General features: G+C 45.0%; 1 protein-coding gene across 1 annotated transcript in view; it reads left to right on the forward strand.

Moving 5' to 3' along the window:
• Positions 1-16,799, forward strand: part of LOC147732424 (uncharacterized) — a 2,559,122-nt gene that overhangs the window by 284,046 nt on the left and 2,258,277 nt on the right. The gene's annotated exons all lie outside the window — the stretch shown is intronic.

Genomic DNA, 16,799 nt, shown 5'->3' on the forward strand with positions numbered 1-16,799 from the left:
ATCACTGCAGGATTTGGCACTACTGGACAGCACGGGACAACAATTTTATTGATTTCTCGAAGGTCTTGAATGACCCTATACTTGCCACTTGGCTTCTTTATGCCAATTATGGGCAAATTACATGGACTGCTCATTATTTCTTGTATAATGCCTGCTTCAACCAAACGCTTTATTTCTGCTGCAACACCTACTTTTATTTCTGGGCTCATTTTGTACTGTCGAGTATTTGGGTAAACTGCACCTTCTTTTACTGTCACTTTTATTGGATCGACATTTGCCATTAATCCTACATCTTTTCCGGTAAAATCCCATACATTAGGATTTACATTCTGTTGTAATTCTTCTGGTAAGTCTTCTATAATTAACTTTTTATTCTCTGTTTCTTGTTTTGCTAACATTAGTTTATAAACTCCGTCTTCATCTGGGGTTTGAATTTCAACACCACTTGAGCTGCAAAAGATGGTGCAATTCATTTTGCACAACAAGTCTCTACCTAACAGGTTCACTGGACTTGAAGCACACACAACAAATCTATGCATTTCTTTAAAATTGCCTATTCTAACTTCAATTGGTTCTGTGACTGGGGTACTAATTTGTTTATTTGAAACGCCCACTACTTGGATCGTTTCTCCCGAGAGGGGTAGGTTTGGAACGTCTGCTGTTCTTACAGTAGAACGGGTAGTACCAGTGTCCAAAAGGTGACATCATTTCCTTCAACCTTTCCTTCAATGTATGGACCTGACTGATCTACCGGCAAGGAGGCGCCAAGTACGCACTCCTCGTCCTTCCCTCTCAGGCACCGTCAGTATGTGTCCTCACTGAAAAATGTATCACTCAAACGAAATTGTGATGTCGCTGTGTCTCTCCTCTCACTTTCCTCCCATTTTGTGGAATCCACACTCTGATGTGCTTTGCATAGGTGCAAGGGGTAACTGGTTTTGTATTACCTGCTGCTGTTGTTTTCGTGGCACTTCATGCTGCGTCTGTGGATTTAAATCATTATTTTGCATATTACCATTTTGCACAGCCTTACACTCGTTCTTCCAGTGCCCCAACTTGCCACACCCGTGACAGGGAAATTTCTTTTTGGCTTCTTCTCTATTGAATTTACCCCTTAGCTTACCTCCATTACCATCACCCTGAGTCTGGTTATTATTTATTTGGCTCAATTGAAGCTCCTGTTGCTCTGCTAATTTCACTTGTGCCCACATAACATTTTCTTTTAATTCCTTTTGTTTATTGTCGAGTTCATGTTCACAATATTTTGCATATTTAAGGATTTCATCAATCAGCTTAGCCTGCCAGCAAATTTTATATTCTTTAATCCATTGCGAAATTTCTGGCCTTAATCCTGACACAAACCGATAGATGAAATGCGTCATGTCTTTCATATCGATATTATCTAAACCACTATATTGTTTTAATACTTGTAACAAACGTTCATAATATGCATGCACAGATTCATCTTTATTCTGAGTGGTTCTATCTATCCTAGTCCAATCTGTCTCTTTTGCAGGCACCTTCCCTTTGAGGTAGAGTGTTACCTGGTTGTACTTCTTCATCACCTCATCAGAAGGTTCCCCTGTCTTCGGATTTCTAGGATACTCATCATTAGGCCAATCAATAGCAATTTTACATTCTGTCCATAAATCTACAGGAACAACAATGTCAAATAATCCATCTAAGTCTTTCAAAAGACATTTCAAAACCTTCACAAATCTCTCGACTTGTCTGTACCACTCTACAGGTTTCTCGTGAAGTTTGGGAAAATCATTTGTAAATGACAAAATATCCCGTCTGGACCATGGGACATGTACATAACCTCCACCTGGTACTTCTCTCATGGGACATAACCTTTCCACCTTGTCTGCTTCTTTTAACACATATTCGGATGCAGTTTGTTTGGATCAGGCCTCTTCTTTTTTCTTTGCCCACCTAGTTTTCCATTTTTCTATGTCACCCCATTTTTGCAATAATGTCATAAGCTCCCCGATCTGTACCTTTCTACCTGACACATTCATATTTTCCAAATCTTTGTCAGAAAATTCAGCTCAATATGGTTTCTGTAACAATTTAGATTTACCAATGTCAATTCCCATGTTAGCTGCCATATCCATTAATTTTTCATGAAACAATCTTGTATTTCTAGTAATACTTTTGCATATGAACAATAGTTCATCTTCACTGAATGTATTTAATCTGTCCATTCCCACATTTCCAGACATAATTTCCTCTAATTCGACTCTTAAGTTAAATATATCCAATACCTTTGGCTGTGACTTTGGCTTCCCTATTTCTCGTGTCCATCTCTTTATTTCTTCCGGGGTTACTACTGTGCCCTTTCTTGTACCTGAGGATGTCTCCATTTATACTTCCCTCAAATTTATAGGAGTGGTTTTTCGGACCGCGTCACCCACTGGTTCTCTTATGGGCAAATCCATCGGATAAATCACTGATTCACATTCACTTGCTTGATCATCAACTATTAAGGGATTTTTTCCTTGGTTGAACTACAGGTGTAGTCAGAACCGGAGTTTTAGGACTAGCCTGCTTATCTCCGTTCAAAGGAACAATTGGGCCAATAGTTACCGGAATTGTTAGGGCTTCAGGACTTGTATTTAATTGAGAAATTTTCTGAATTAACTCCCTTCTCTGTTTATTTAATGCTTCTCTTTCCCTGTCTTGCAGTACTTTTTCTAACGAAGTCTCATGTACCACTTGCGGAATTAAAGGTGGTTTCAGAAACGGAGCATTTGGATTAGCTGTGCTTGGTTCCTCATTATAATGTGGTGGATTTTTCAATTACAAATCCTCCAAGTAATAATCATCCCTGATTCACCACTAGTCCTTAAATGTTTTGTTTTCTCATTCTTTTTACTTCCAGTAGGTTCTTCTAAAGTTAATACAGGATACAATCCTTCCACTAGCATAGACTGTCTCCATTGTTTCATTAATTTATCTCTTGTCTCTTTTGGAAATCGGGGATAAAACTTACTCCAATTACCATTACTTCTGGGTCTATCTCGCTCAAAAGCCTCAGTTTCCCATTCTTCCAATGCCTCATTCTGCGTTAATCTAGGTCTGGGATCTAATTCATTCATGCGAGTTCTCAAATTGTACAAAACTCTGCCATTAAACGTACCATTTTCTGGAAATGCTAACACACCATCATCTTTTGTGTACTCCATCCAATTTTCTAACCACACATAAGTGTGATAGCCCCTTTCTACCATCATGTATGATGCGGGTGTATTTGGTGGTGGAATAATAATTCCTTCTCTGGTTTTAATTGCTTTATCTTTCTTGAAATAATTCTTAATTCTTTTAATGAATTACATTTTCCTCTTTCCTCCGTACATGATAAAAGGTCTTCCTCTTATATGCTGTTCTTGTGCTAACCCTAAATATCTCCTATCGGGTCTATTTCCTACAAGCGGACCTATATGCCACATATATTTTAAACGCAAATCTTCTGGATATTCTCAATTTGATTACAAATTACTTCCAATACCAGCGCGTCTTTTATTATTCAGTGACCAATAAAAATTTAGAATTCAAATAAATTCAACCAATAGTTACGTGGCTTTTCTCGTGAGACTAGTTCTCACGCTCCTGTACGCACCCCTCCTTTACAATTATTACATCAGCCACACGCCCACTATCTCAACCAATACCAGCACGGCTCCTTTGCAAGGTAATACGAGAACTTAATTTCTTTCGCTTTTAAGGCAAATTTATATTATTCAACAACGTAAAAACATTGGCCACTGTACCTGAGTGACTAAATCAAAGGAAAGATATATTTCACTCACTACGAGTAAATCCCTTCCGCTTACTCTTCATATACTACAAGTAGAGCCCTTCCGTCTACCCTTCACGCAAGCACCTGCTACTCCTTTAGATTTATCCCTTCTGGGATATACTAAGGCCAAAGTTTCACCTGAGAACCCCTTTGATATCAATCAAGCTCAGACGAACCTGCTACTCCTTTCTTGTGACCCTTTCTAGGTGATGTCACACAAAAAAGTTTTGCTAGTGAACTCTTTGCTATCATTTATTCACACATTCATACAGAAAATCCCTAAATAGTGCTTACGGTTTTACCTAACCATGCACTTATTTCCTACAGGTAAGTGACCTCACTGCAGTGTGGCTTCCATTTACCACCCACTATTCTGCCCCCGGGGATTCCAGACAAAACATATGACAGGTACGAACAATTTTTGGTTAATACATAAATCAATACAATCAATAATATGATTTCAAATGTGCAAAAATATTTTTCATTAACCAGCTAACTATAACTACCCACCTATCTTAACTAAACCCTAACCATACTACTGCTACCAAAAGAAATACTGTTAGAGCGCGCAGGTCACCCGACTCAGATTACCATACTCACTTGGGCCCATAAACAACATACGATGAGATTTTAATCAGGTAACCTGTACACTTATTCTAATCAGTGATTTATAATTTTTATTTAGGACCTATACCATTGACTTACCAATCTTCGTCATCGGTACCTATAGTCCTAAGGGATCAAAGGTGTTAGAATAATAGGTAGAAAAAGAACATTTGCACTCATAAAATAACCACAACTCGAGAAAGGTTTAAACTCTTTATCTAAAATCTTTAAATGTCATAATCCAAGCATTAAACAATAGAAAATTCTCAATTAGGAAAATAATGATTAGAATGAAAATATGCAAAGTTCTTATAAAGCAGTCTTTACGCATTTGACAAGAGGGTGGGAAGAGAAAAGGAAACAGTGCAATGACATACCCACATTTAATATTTACCTAGAATGGTGTGAAGAACTAACCCTGGCCACGGGTCAGTTTAAAGGTCAGAACCCCAAAAGTGAAGGCACCATAAAGGCAGGCAGGTGCAGATCGGACTCAGGACAGGTAAAGCCAAGATGACTAAGGACAGGAACACCAAGGCTAAGACCAGCACCCGCAGTTAAAGTTGCAACGCCTGCATTACTCCCTCTCTGCAGCTAACAGCCAGAACCCGGTAAAAGTTATTGATTTCTCCGACAAAGTGCTTCGCCAGCACTTCACTTTCAAACCCCGATCTGTGTTTCGAACCTTCTGACAGAGGGCTCCGTCAGCACCTTTGCTCCCGATCACCTATTGAGTGCGTTGGGTCAGTGACAGATCAGCTATTCGGACAAGTCGGGCAAACTAACTAGCTAAGCCTACCCTAGTTATACTATTTTCCAGGTCAGTGTACCACCCCCCAATGTTGCAAGTGTAAGGATCCCCAATTTTGATTGGGCAAAGAATGAGGAGAGGTCATCACACCATACCAAATTAAACTTTTTAGAATGAATATTAAAATTAACGTTCCCGCCCATAACTTTATTTTCCCATGTATGTTTTATTCCACCCGGCAGTCAATGTATCAATAATGATTACAATGTAGTAGATATTTTAGTTTGGCTTCCTTCACAGGGGTCAGGAGTTGACGCTCCCATGAACATCTTCTAGCAAGTCAGGAGTTGGCCGAGTTTCAATGACGAATGACATAGCTCCTTCTGGAGTTTGATATGCGCAGTGTGGTTTTTCAAGATGGAGTAATAGCGCCTCCCATGCCCAAAGATTACGATACATGAAAAATAGAGAAGAAACAGTTTTAGAACACAGAATACATGAATGCCCTGTATACCACATACTTCTACTCTATCCCCATTACTTTATTTTAACTATTGCATTAGAAATTAGGCAGAACAAACAGCTTAGCAAAAGCAGCAACGCAAGCTTCATGCATGCTGTAACACAGAGCAGCCATCTTAGTTTTAATGCGCAGAAGCGAAAGATTCCCTCCAAAGCAAAGAGTTTGTCATGTCACGTGAGTGTGACAGATGCATGCGTAGTAAGAAATCCCGTGTAGCAGCGGCCATTTTTAGTGCAAGCGGATTATCGCTAGTAGAAACACATATGCAAGCTTTTTCTGGATACCCAATGTTTTGTGAAATGCAATATTATTAAAACAAACATTTTGGTTAGCTTATTAACGTTATGTTGAGAGGACTGAATTCAAGCAAGTCGCGTTACGTGCGAATCCTTGCTCCATCAGATGCAGAGATCCCAAGATTGAGTTGGCAGCCCTGAGTGCGGTCCCCAACATCCATGAACTCCATGCTTAAAGACCACAAACCCATGTCAAGTGTCTTAGGCTGTATGTACAAAACATTGAAATAACGAGTTCCTACTTGTGACTTCCTGCAAATCGCAATTAGGAAAACACTATTTCATATGAATGAAAACTCCTTTTGAGTTTCATTGGGAGTCGCAAACAGAATATTAGGTAGGTCTCGGTTTTGGACCCTTTGGGAATAGCTAAAATCACAGCGATGGTGGCCTGCTGGTGTGAGCAGACCACCATGTCTGTGATTGCTCTTCAATAAAGCAATATTTTTCTAATGCTACCCATTTTCCTTAAAGTAAAACGGGATGATTTTCAAATTAAAGATTTAAAATTCATTTTTTAAGAGTAGGCTGTGGGACCACTGCCTGGTCTCAAATACAGCATTTACAAACATTCACAAAGAGATCCCTTCACATTTGCGAATGGGTTGTCAACAAATTGAATTTGGTGGTAAAAAGTAAATGTTTTGTGACCACATTTCGGTTGGAAAACATTCTTACATACCACTGTGAATCAGTATTAGGAACTGAGGCCCTCAACACACCCCTTCCTAATACCGAATCGCTAACCCAAATTGCAATTCGGTAACAGGTTATCGAATAGCTATTTGGGGTTGGTACATTTCAAAAAGCCTTTTTGCATACACAAACGCCAATTTGTGATCGACAAAAAGGTTTGTACATGTGGCCCTTAGAGCCTTGTCGGGCCTCCTAAGGGGACAGCAGGTCTAGGAGAGTGTTTTCAGGCATCACACCAATAGTGCAGCCTGCAACCCCAATTTAGGTATGTGTGAACCTACGGGAGTGCGGACACCCATACAAAATGTACAAAATTATTTTTAAAATAGAATACCTGGTGTGGCCAAAGGTCAGTTCCTGTGACCAACCCCAGCAAAACACACCTACATATGTAAAGCTTTGTATACTATTTATTACCAGTGTTGAATTTGGGGAGGGGCCTTGGCTCAACAACAGTGAAGTTTCAAGTATGTTGTGATGCTTCTACCCTCCCTCAATAATAATAGAATATAGTATTTTGCATGCCGCACATCTGCATAGATGGTTTATACGGCGGCGCTTTATAATTTTTATTTGTGTTTTAAAAAGTTATTTAACCAAAATCAAGCTGCCTGGGATTACATTTTGATCCTATTGTTTTTCTGTTTAAACTAATTGCTGCATAAAATCTGTGCTCCAATAATTAGGATCTTTCAATCAATCAGGACATTTATAAAGCGCGCTACCTACCCGTGAGGGTCTCGAGGCGCTGGGGAGGTGCTGCTACTGATCGAAGAGCCAGGTCTTTAGAAGTCTTCTGAAGGCCAGTAGGTCCTGGGTCTGCCGTAGGTTGGTGGGGAGGGTGTTCCAGGTCTTGGCGGCGAGGTGGGAAAAGTATCTGCCGCCGTTACTGTTATTTTTGCTCTGATAGTAAGGAATTTGACCATTGCAGTTTATGTATTAGTACAGTTCCTCTTAACCCCTTCTATGCATTGGTCACACGGGAGTCATGCAACGCATAAGTTCTTATGTGCGTCAGACGGCTCGCCGTGCGTCCGACGGCCTGGCACAGGGAATCCCTATGGTCCGGACACCAGCAGGATTATTTTTACCCCCCAACATCCTCGGGAGCTAGGGAAGAACTTCCCCAGTTCCGAGGCTCCCCCCTGGTTTCCCTGAAATGACGATCAGCGTGCACGTCGAGTTGAAGTCATTTTAGTGAAACCAAAACTGAAATGAGTCAAGAGGCTCATTTCAGTTTCGCTTTCTACATGCCCCAGTGGATCCCTGTTTGGGGATTGCCCCAGGATGGTGATCACCAAGCAGGGATCCACCCCCTAGACAACAGGTAGGGGGAAGGGCCCCTTGCTCTCCCTATATTAATTGGCCAGAAAGCCCACTAGTGCCAGGGGGGCAGAAAGCCCACTAGTGCCAGGGATTTTTTTACTGCCATTTTACTTAGGGTGGGGCTGCCAAAAATGGGCATGCCAATACCTCCACGCCCACACCAAAATTACAGCCTGGAGTAAAATGGGGGCATAAGCTCCCAATCTGTCCCCTCGGGGGGCAAAAAGCCCACTAGACGCCAGGGATTTATTTTGGGCAATTGAAAATAGAGTGGGGCTCCCCAAAACAGGCATACCAATGCCCCCACCCCCCCAAAAACTACAGTCTTTCTGCCCCCCCTGGGGGGCAGATGGAGCAGTAGCCCCCAATCTGCCCCACGGGGGCAGAAAGCCTACTAGTGCCAGGGATTTTTTCCCCCACAATTTTACTTAGGGTGGGGGCTGCCCAAAACAGGCATGCTAATGCCCCCCCCCCAAAAAAAAATTGGGTGCAGATGGGGGCATTATCCCCCAATCCACCACCACGGGGGGGCAAAAAGCCCACTAGACGCCAGGGATTAATTTTCGGCAATTGGAATTAGAATGGGGGCTGCCCAAAATGGGCATGCCAATGCCCTCATTCCCCCCAAAAAATTACAGTCTTTCTGCCTCGCTGGGAGGCACATGGGGGTAGTAGCCCCCAATCTGCCCCCCCAGGGCGCAGAAAGCCCACTAGAAACCAGGGATTCTTTTTTTGTATTCATGTAGGGGGGCTGCCCAAAATGGGCATGACAATACCACCACCCCCCAAAGAAATTCCAGTCTTCTGTCTGTCCCGGGGGGGGGGGCAGAAAGTCCACTAGGCGTCACGATTACGCTCGCTTTTGTACACGTGGGGGCTGCCCAGAATGAGCATATCAATGCCCCCACCCCCAAAACAATAGCCACAGTCTTTCTGCCCCCCTTGGGGCCATATCGGAGCAACCCCCCTGCCCCCTGATTCCCCCCCAGGGCGGCAGAAATCCCACTAGGCACAGACTTTTTTTTAGCAATGTGCCTACCTGTGGATTTGGTGCCCCATTGCAGCCGGCACATAGGGAAACCTTGCAAACCTGTACATTTTTTAAAACTAGACACCATGGGGAATCCAGGATGGGGTGACTTGCATGTCTCTCACCAGATTACATTGCAAACCTCAAACTTTGTTAAAAAAAAAAAATCCTCACATTTCTGTGATAAGATGTTTTGGGATCAGCGTGGATCCACAAAATTCAACCCACCCCGCATACCCCATGCAAGTCTTCAGAGAAAAATGGTACCTCACTTGTGTGGGTAGGCCTTGTGCCTGAGACAGGAAACAGCTCGAAACGCAAGGTGGACAAAGCACATTTTCTCAGTGAAAACTGACCCTTTTTTGCAAAGGGCCTAACTGTCGATTTTGAACCCTAGCTCTGCTGGCACCTAGGGAAACCCAGTAAACCAATACATTTTTGAAAATTAGACAACCGGGGAAATACAGGATGGGGTGACTTGTCTGGCTCTCACCAGGTTCTGCTACCCAGAATCCCTTGCAAACCTTAAACTTTGTCACATTTATCTCACAATTTTGTGGTGGAAAGTCTGGAATTTTCACAGATCCAAACAATTCCACCCACCCTTTATAACCCAAAGTCTTCTGAGAAAAATGGTACCTCACTTGTGTGGGTAGGCCAAGTGCCCGCAACAGGAAACAGTCCAAACCGCAACGTGGACACCACATTTTCACAGTGAAAACTGACCCTTTTTTTGCAAAGTGCCTAGCTGTAGATTTTGAACCCTAGCTCTGCCCTTACCTAGGGAAACTTAGCAAACCTATAACTTTTTGAAAACTAGACACCCAGAGGTGTCTAGTTTTCAACATCGTCCTCCAAGGACATCGTCCTTGGAGATCGGCTCCACCAAAAAGTCCTGCATTTCTTTTCAAGATAGACTAATGCAATCTCAGATAAATAAGCTTCCTGCACAGTGGGATCACGCCCTACTTTAGAAGTGTAGAGAGCTGTAAAATATTCAAAGAATTCATTACGAATCTCAAAGGTGCCGGTGAGAACTTGGTCTGTGGAATAGGTGACATAAGCTTTGCTGTATGGGGGCCAAGCATCTGAGCTAGCACCCAGCCTGGGTGCTCGCCTTCGCCATATTGCCGAATGGTTTGATATTTGCCTAAAAAGAGTATGTCACGATCCACGGTGTCCATGTATTCAGTGAGGTGGGCTAAACATTGTCCCGCCGCACCCAGGTTTAGAAGTGTGCATCGTTGCGTTATCCAATTCTGTCAGGTCGCGTTCTAGGTGGGAGAACATGTTGCGGTGATCTTTGAGCACCCCAGCATGCTTGGCATTGCAAACACCCCTGATGTATTCCTTGAAACCCTCCCACAAGACTGCCCAAGTGTCCACTGAGCCAGTGTTAATGGAGAAGTATTCTTCAATGGCCTTGCGCACTTCAGTGTGGAAAAGGTAATCATTGAGGGTGCTACTTGGGAAGCGCCATTGCTGTTCGAACCCATCTGGTCGGGGAACCCTAAGGAGAAGCTTAACAGGGGAGTGATCTGAGTATGTTCTCAGGAGTGTCATGAGTGAATGGAACCAGCTGGAGATGCCAGGAGAAAGAAGCCAATAATTGATCCTAGTCCAGGTATTGTGTTGGCCAGCCTAGTGCGTGTATTCGGTGAGAGAAAGGTTGCGCCTACGCCAAATTTCTAGGAGAGAGAATTGCTCGCAAAGGTCAAGAAGAGCATGGGGCAAGCTTGGTTTAGTGCCAGGGGATTTTGCGGTGCCATCCAATTCGGGTTAAGGAGCAGGTTGAAATCCCCAATCAATAGTGAAATAACACTGGGTGGTAAAATCTGCTCCACTTGCGGAGTTTGCAGATTTTTGGCAACTGCACTTTTTTCCGCGTAGAACGCTTAGTTACCGAAAACTCAGTGATCAGCGACGTAGTGGAGTTTTTCCCTTGTTTGTGCTTTCAAAATGCATTTTTGCATGCGCAGTAGCGACTTACCAGGATCTCTGCCTTTGCCGATGAGTTTGCTACCCGTTCGCGTGCGCCATGAGATTTTGGTAGCAGCCGCGCGATCCCGCGAGAGTGTGCGATCGCGAACACGTCATTTGAATCCACCATCGGTCATCCGGCAGAAGTTTGATGAAGCTTGCGATGCCGCACCCATTGCCGACCGCATGTGCAAGTTCGCAAGATATTTCCCCATGAGCACGCAAACAGCGTCCCAAACACGCAATACGCTTTCCCGAACAGGAAAAACGCATCGCGAACTGGTGGAAGAAGCAACTCTGCATGCTCACGGAATTACGCGTAGTGCGCTGAGTTTTTTTACCACTTCGCGGAAATCCACTTAGCGCAACTACGCGAACTCCACCCAAGCTTATAGTAAAACAGGCTCTAACTTTAAAAGCTGGGCATGCAGGGAATGGAAAAATTCCCGGGAGTCAGTGTTCAGGGCGCATACACATACTAGAGCCGCACTATGACCCATTAGTGACCCAGTAACAATGGTGTATCTACCCTCGCTGTCCACTACAGATGAGCAGAGAATTAAGAGGGCCCTTTTATGAATATGAATGGCTGTGCCCCTTGTGTAATTGCTGAATTTGGCAAAATATCTGTGTGCGCCCCAACTTGAGGCAAAGGGAGCAGAGTCAGACTTCGCAAGATGCTTTTCCTGCAGAAAAGCAATGTCTACATTATGCCGAATTAGATAGTGGACAACATGTCTTCTCTTGCGATTATCATTAAGATCCTTGACATTCCAGGACATTAAGGACAAGCCAGAGGGACCTTCAATATTACCTAGCTGAGCCATATGGTGGTCGTGGCATGAATGACAATAACAAACAACAGCAGTTAAATGCGAATTGTGACAGTGAACAAACCTGCAAATAACTAAAAGTATGCGTACTATAGCAATTGTCCCCCCAACCACCACCCAACCTCAGTACGAAGAAAGCGAGGCAGATCCACATCAAATAACAATATATGTAATGCCAATTGGCTTTACAGTGGAATGAGAAAACCCTGAAACAGTGCATGCGTGCAACCAGAAACAGACTCAAGGTGTACACCATGAGGGGTAGTAACGCCACGTCAGTCAACCAGCTACTTGAATCATTTCGGAATGATGAGTAACACTATCCCAATACAGTTCTGCTGCAATGAAGAAGGAGCTGTGTGGCAGAGTAGTCAGTTCCGGCACCAGAAAAGAGTTCCATGCTTGCGTCTGAGCCGATGTGCGGAGGGGAGGGCCTATGCCCGTCTGCAATCGCCTGTTTTTTTATTTTGTTTGTATGTTAACATCCACTTTCAATCTGGCAGGGTATAACAGGCCTTACTTCAAACCCAAGTTCCTAAGGGTGGCCTTGACTATACTTGCAACGGGCCTCTTGCACCATGATGGTAAAGTCCGGGTAGAAAGATAATTTGGAACCCTACCACGTGGTCTTCTCGCGTTCTCTGGTGAGGCGTAGTGCAGTGTCACAATCCCAAAAGTTCATGATACGTGCGATAATGGGTCTGGGGGGCAACTGAGGTTGGGCCGGGGACCCAGGGTGCGGTGAGCACTCTGCACCACAAATCTGCGTGCAAAGGACACTTTACCATACATGTCGGCCAGTAAAGTCTCAACAAAGAGGTCAAGGTGGCCCATGGCACGGGTCTCCAGCACCCCCAACATGTGGATGTTGTTGCACCTGCTTCGGGCCCCAAGGTCTTCGTTCTTGATTGGCACAGCTTTGAGAATGTGCTCCACATGCTCTGGCCTCTTGAATGACTGCGTGGTACTATCCTCAATGTCCGTGATGCGTGACTCCGCTACGTCCAGGTGCCTGTCTAGGACCTGAATATTGGCACTCAGGCTTGCAAGACTCTTGTCTAGGGTATCAAACTGCCCATCCAATGCACTGAAACCCGCTCTCATCTCCTGCAGCAGTGATGTGGATTGGGCGGAGGGGTGGCCGACTCTGTCCGTGCCTTGCCCACCCTCTACCATACTAGAGCTGTCCTCAGGGATCTTCTCCACAAGCTTTCCGAAAGGGAGGGTCTTCTGCTTGGGATCTTTGCAGCCCATGCTGCAACACAGCGGAGCAAGTGGAGTGGAGGCAGAGCGATCCCTGTATTGGTTGCTGGTAGAGGACAGGCCGAGGCCAGTAGCCAGGGATTGATAAAAGAGGGATCAGTGCTAGGGCCCAGGGCGCAGATAGAGCAGGCGTAATTCTCCCTTTATCAGCCAGGTGTGGAAAGCAGTGATTACCCCAGGAAGCGAGTGTGCAGATCGTAACGCCTCTATGCCGTACAATATCCAGGCTCATGTCTTGGCGCTTATGGATGATGAGGCCCCAAAGGGCCAGCAGCAGGTGGTACATAGGGCACAGACAATTGCCTTCTAGGAAGGGAGCATGCTGATCAGGCCACCCAAATGCAGTTTAGCTCCCTGGTGTAAGCCTTGGCGCTTAAAGATGAGGAGGCCCCTATGAAGGCATGCAAAGGGCCAGCGGCAGGCGGCACATGGGGCTCAGGCAATTGTGGGGAAGCCCGGCCCTGGGGTGGAAGCTTGTCTTCGCAACTCAGCGTCACATCGGGGCAGCAGGTATTGCAGGCCTCCCAATGTAGGCTATGCACTGCATGAGCCAAGAGGAAGCGGATTCACGCGGGGAGGCAACCAGGGCAGAAAGCAATGGGCTGTCTCTAGCCTCTCCCCACTCCCAGCCCACCAGCAAGCGGGTGGCTGTCTCCCGGGCCCTCCATGGGCCCGGTCCCTGCGGGGCCACAGGGAAGCGGCAGGAGCATGCAATGAGGTATGGGGGCAGCCAAACATGGTCATCGACCCAACCAAGCTGGAAATTATGAGGGGGAGAGAACAGCAGCAGACCCCTGCCCAGCGCACTCATCGCCGCGATGGTACTCTGTTCATATCAGGCACCAGCCGCTGCTCACCTCCACTCTTCAGCCGTGCCGTGTAGTTAAGGATCAGGCGACCATCGCCACTCACTTTGCGTCTTAGCTCGTCAAGTGCTGAGAATCTATGACAGATCGCCATGCACAGCATGCCCTCAGTGATTCAGCAGTGTCAAGCTTGGGGTGATTACTGCCGTGTATGCGGGCGATATTGAAGCATAGCTGGAATGGCTGGCGGAGCTTCAACGCCACACGGCCATCTTGGTTGGCGGCTTGGCCATGCCCCCAACATTGTTTATATCTGGTATTACAAACCAGCAGAGGTAAGGTTGGCCAGGAGGGCAGGCGTCACATTGTTATGATTGCATAAAAACATGAAAGTAGTCTAAGACCTCTATTCTGGTCTGGAACCCAGCAGGCAGTGGAGGCCCAAAATGGGGAACATACATTATATTTTGGAAGCATCACCCCCCAAGCCTATGTCATACTATTCCATCCATGGGATCCTATCTTACAGAACTTTCTCGGGCTCCCTCGCACCCAGTATGTGATGCTTTCTGTTGCCATATAGAGATCCATTGCCTTTATCCATTCGTTAAGGGTCTGCAACTCTGAAGCCCCCCCCCCACTTCTGAGCCTCAACCCTCTTAGCTACTGTCAATCCTAGGTTAGCAAAGAAAAGTTTGGTCCTGGGGGGGCTACATCTGTCAGCACACCCAGGAGTACATATTTGGGATCTGCTGGTATGGTGACCTTTCGTATTTTACCAAGCTCTCCCATTATGTCCCTCCAGTATTCCTGTATCCTGTAACACTTCCACAATGTGTGAATGAATGATGATCCCCTTTCTGTTTTACAGTGGAGACCCTGGGGGTCCTCTGCCCTCTCCATTCTTTGCAGATAGGCCCGGTCATAGTACACCTGATGAAGGATCTTATACTGTACTAGTCGAAGGCGGGACTTAATTGCAAATCCTCTGGAATGCATCAGGCCTGCGTTCCAGTATGTGTTGTGCAATTCTCCCACCTCTCTTACCCATCTATCTCTGACTCTGTAAGGTGTCACACATATTATTGTTAATAATTTTATAGGTTCAAGAAATGGCCTTATCTTTCAGTTCATCCTGGAGCAGCTCTCTTCTAGAGGGGCATATTCTAGTAAGTCCCTACTTTCTGCCTGCCAAGCATGTCTAAATTGTATATATTGAAAATATTGCATCTTATGCATTTGGTACTCCTTCCATAGTTGGGCAAATGAGATTAGGGTCCCTTCCACCAAGATGTCTCCAACCCTGCAGATACCTATCATATCCCACACAGTATAGCCCGTTAATTTCTCTGTTTCTTTCATGAGTGATCCCTCCCAGAGTGGGGTCTCCCGGGTTACTTTTTTATCCCATCCCATATATTTCCATGCTCATCTCCAGGCTTCTATTTGAGTCTGCCTGGCAGGTAGTAGACTCTGCCATTCCCACCCTACTTAAAGATAATGTAGGTGGGTTTGATATTTTGTTCGCTCAAGTGCGTAGGTAGGATGATCTTCTGGTGCATAGCACCAGTCATTGATCATCACCAGGTCAGCCGCCCAGTAGTACGCTTGTGCATCTGGGATAGCGATTGCTCAATCAAACTGATTTCTCTGAAGTGTTTTTAGTGCTACCCCAGGGCGCCCACCGTTCCATACCACATTCCAGACTTCTGTATCTATTTTAGCGAATATCTTATCTGGAATTTTGTAATAAGTGTTTTGCAGGGAGAATATCAACTTGGGTAGCATGTTCTTTTTGTACATGGAGGCTCCTCCCAAAAGAGTAAGAGGCAGTCTGCTCCAGCGTTCCACGTCTCTGCAGAAGTCAGCCTGTATTCTACAGATGTTGGGATTCAGATTATTGTCTATAATTTGTGTTATTTGGATGGCCAGATATTGAAAGCCGTCATGGACCCATTGCCGACATTGTGGAATCATGTTGGAAAGCGGAGGGGAATCGAATACTATTCCTACTCCAGCAAGTGCAACAGTAGGGAAAGTGTTGGATAGCGGATGGCAATAATTTACTATTCCCTCTCCAGGGAGTGCAAAAGTAGGGAAAGTGTTTGATAGCGGAGGGGAATAATTTACCATTCCCACTCCAGCAACTGCAACAGTAGGGAAAGTGTTGGATAGCGGAAGGGAATAATTTACTATTTCCACTCCAGCAAGCGCCACAGTAGGGAAAGTGTTGAATAGCAGATGGGAATAATTTGCTATTCCCACTCCAGGGAATGCAACAGTAGGGAAAGTGTTGGATAGCAGAGGGGAATAATTTACTATTCCCACTCCAGGAACTGCAACAATAGGGAAAGTGTTGGATAGCGGAGGGGATAAAATTACTATTCCCACTCCAACTAATGTAACAGTAGGGAAACTGTTGGACAGCGGAGGGGATAAAATGACTATTCTCACTCGAGCAAGTGCAACAGTAGGGAAAGTGTTGGATAGCGGAGGGGAATAATTTACTATTCCAAATCCAGGTAGTGCAACAGAAGGAAGGTGTTGGATAGCGGGGGGACTAATTTACTATTCCCACTCCAGCAAGTGCAACAGTAGTGAAAGTGTTGGATAGCTTGGGGGAATAATTTACTATTCCTACTCCACAGAGTGCAACAGTAGGGAAAGTGTTGGATAGCATAGGGGTTACAATTACTGGTCCCACTCCAATGAATGTAACAGTAGGGAAAGTGTTGGATAGTGGAGGGGAATCATTTACTATTCCCACTCCAGCAAGTGCAACAGTAGGGAAAGTGTTGGATAGCGGAGGGGAATAATTTACTATTCCCACTCCATAGAGTGCAACAGTAGGGAAAGTGTTCGAAACGGAGGGGATAAAATTACTATT

Source organism: Lissotriton vulgaris, chromosome 2_1, assembly GCF_964263255.1.
Source record: "Lissotriton vulgaris chromosome 2_1, aLisVul1.2, whole genome shotgun sequence".
Lineage (NCBI taxonomy): Eukaryota > Metazoa > Chordata > Amphibia > Caudata > Salamandridae > Lissotriton > Lissotriton vulgaris.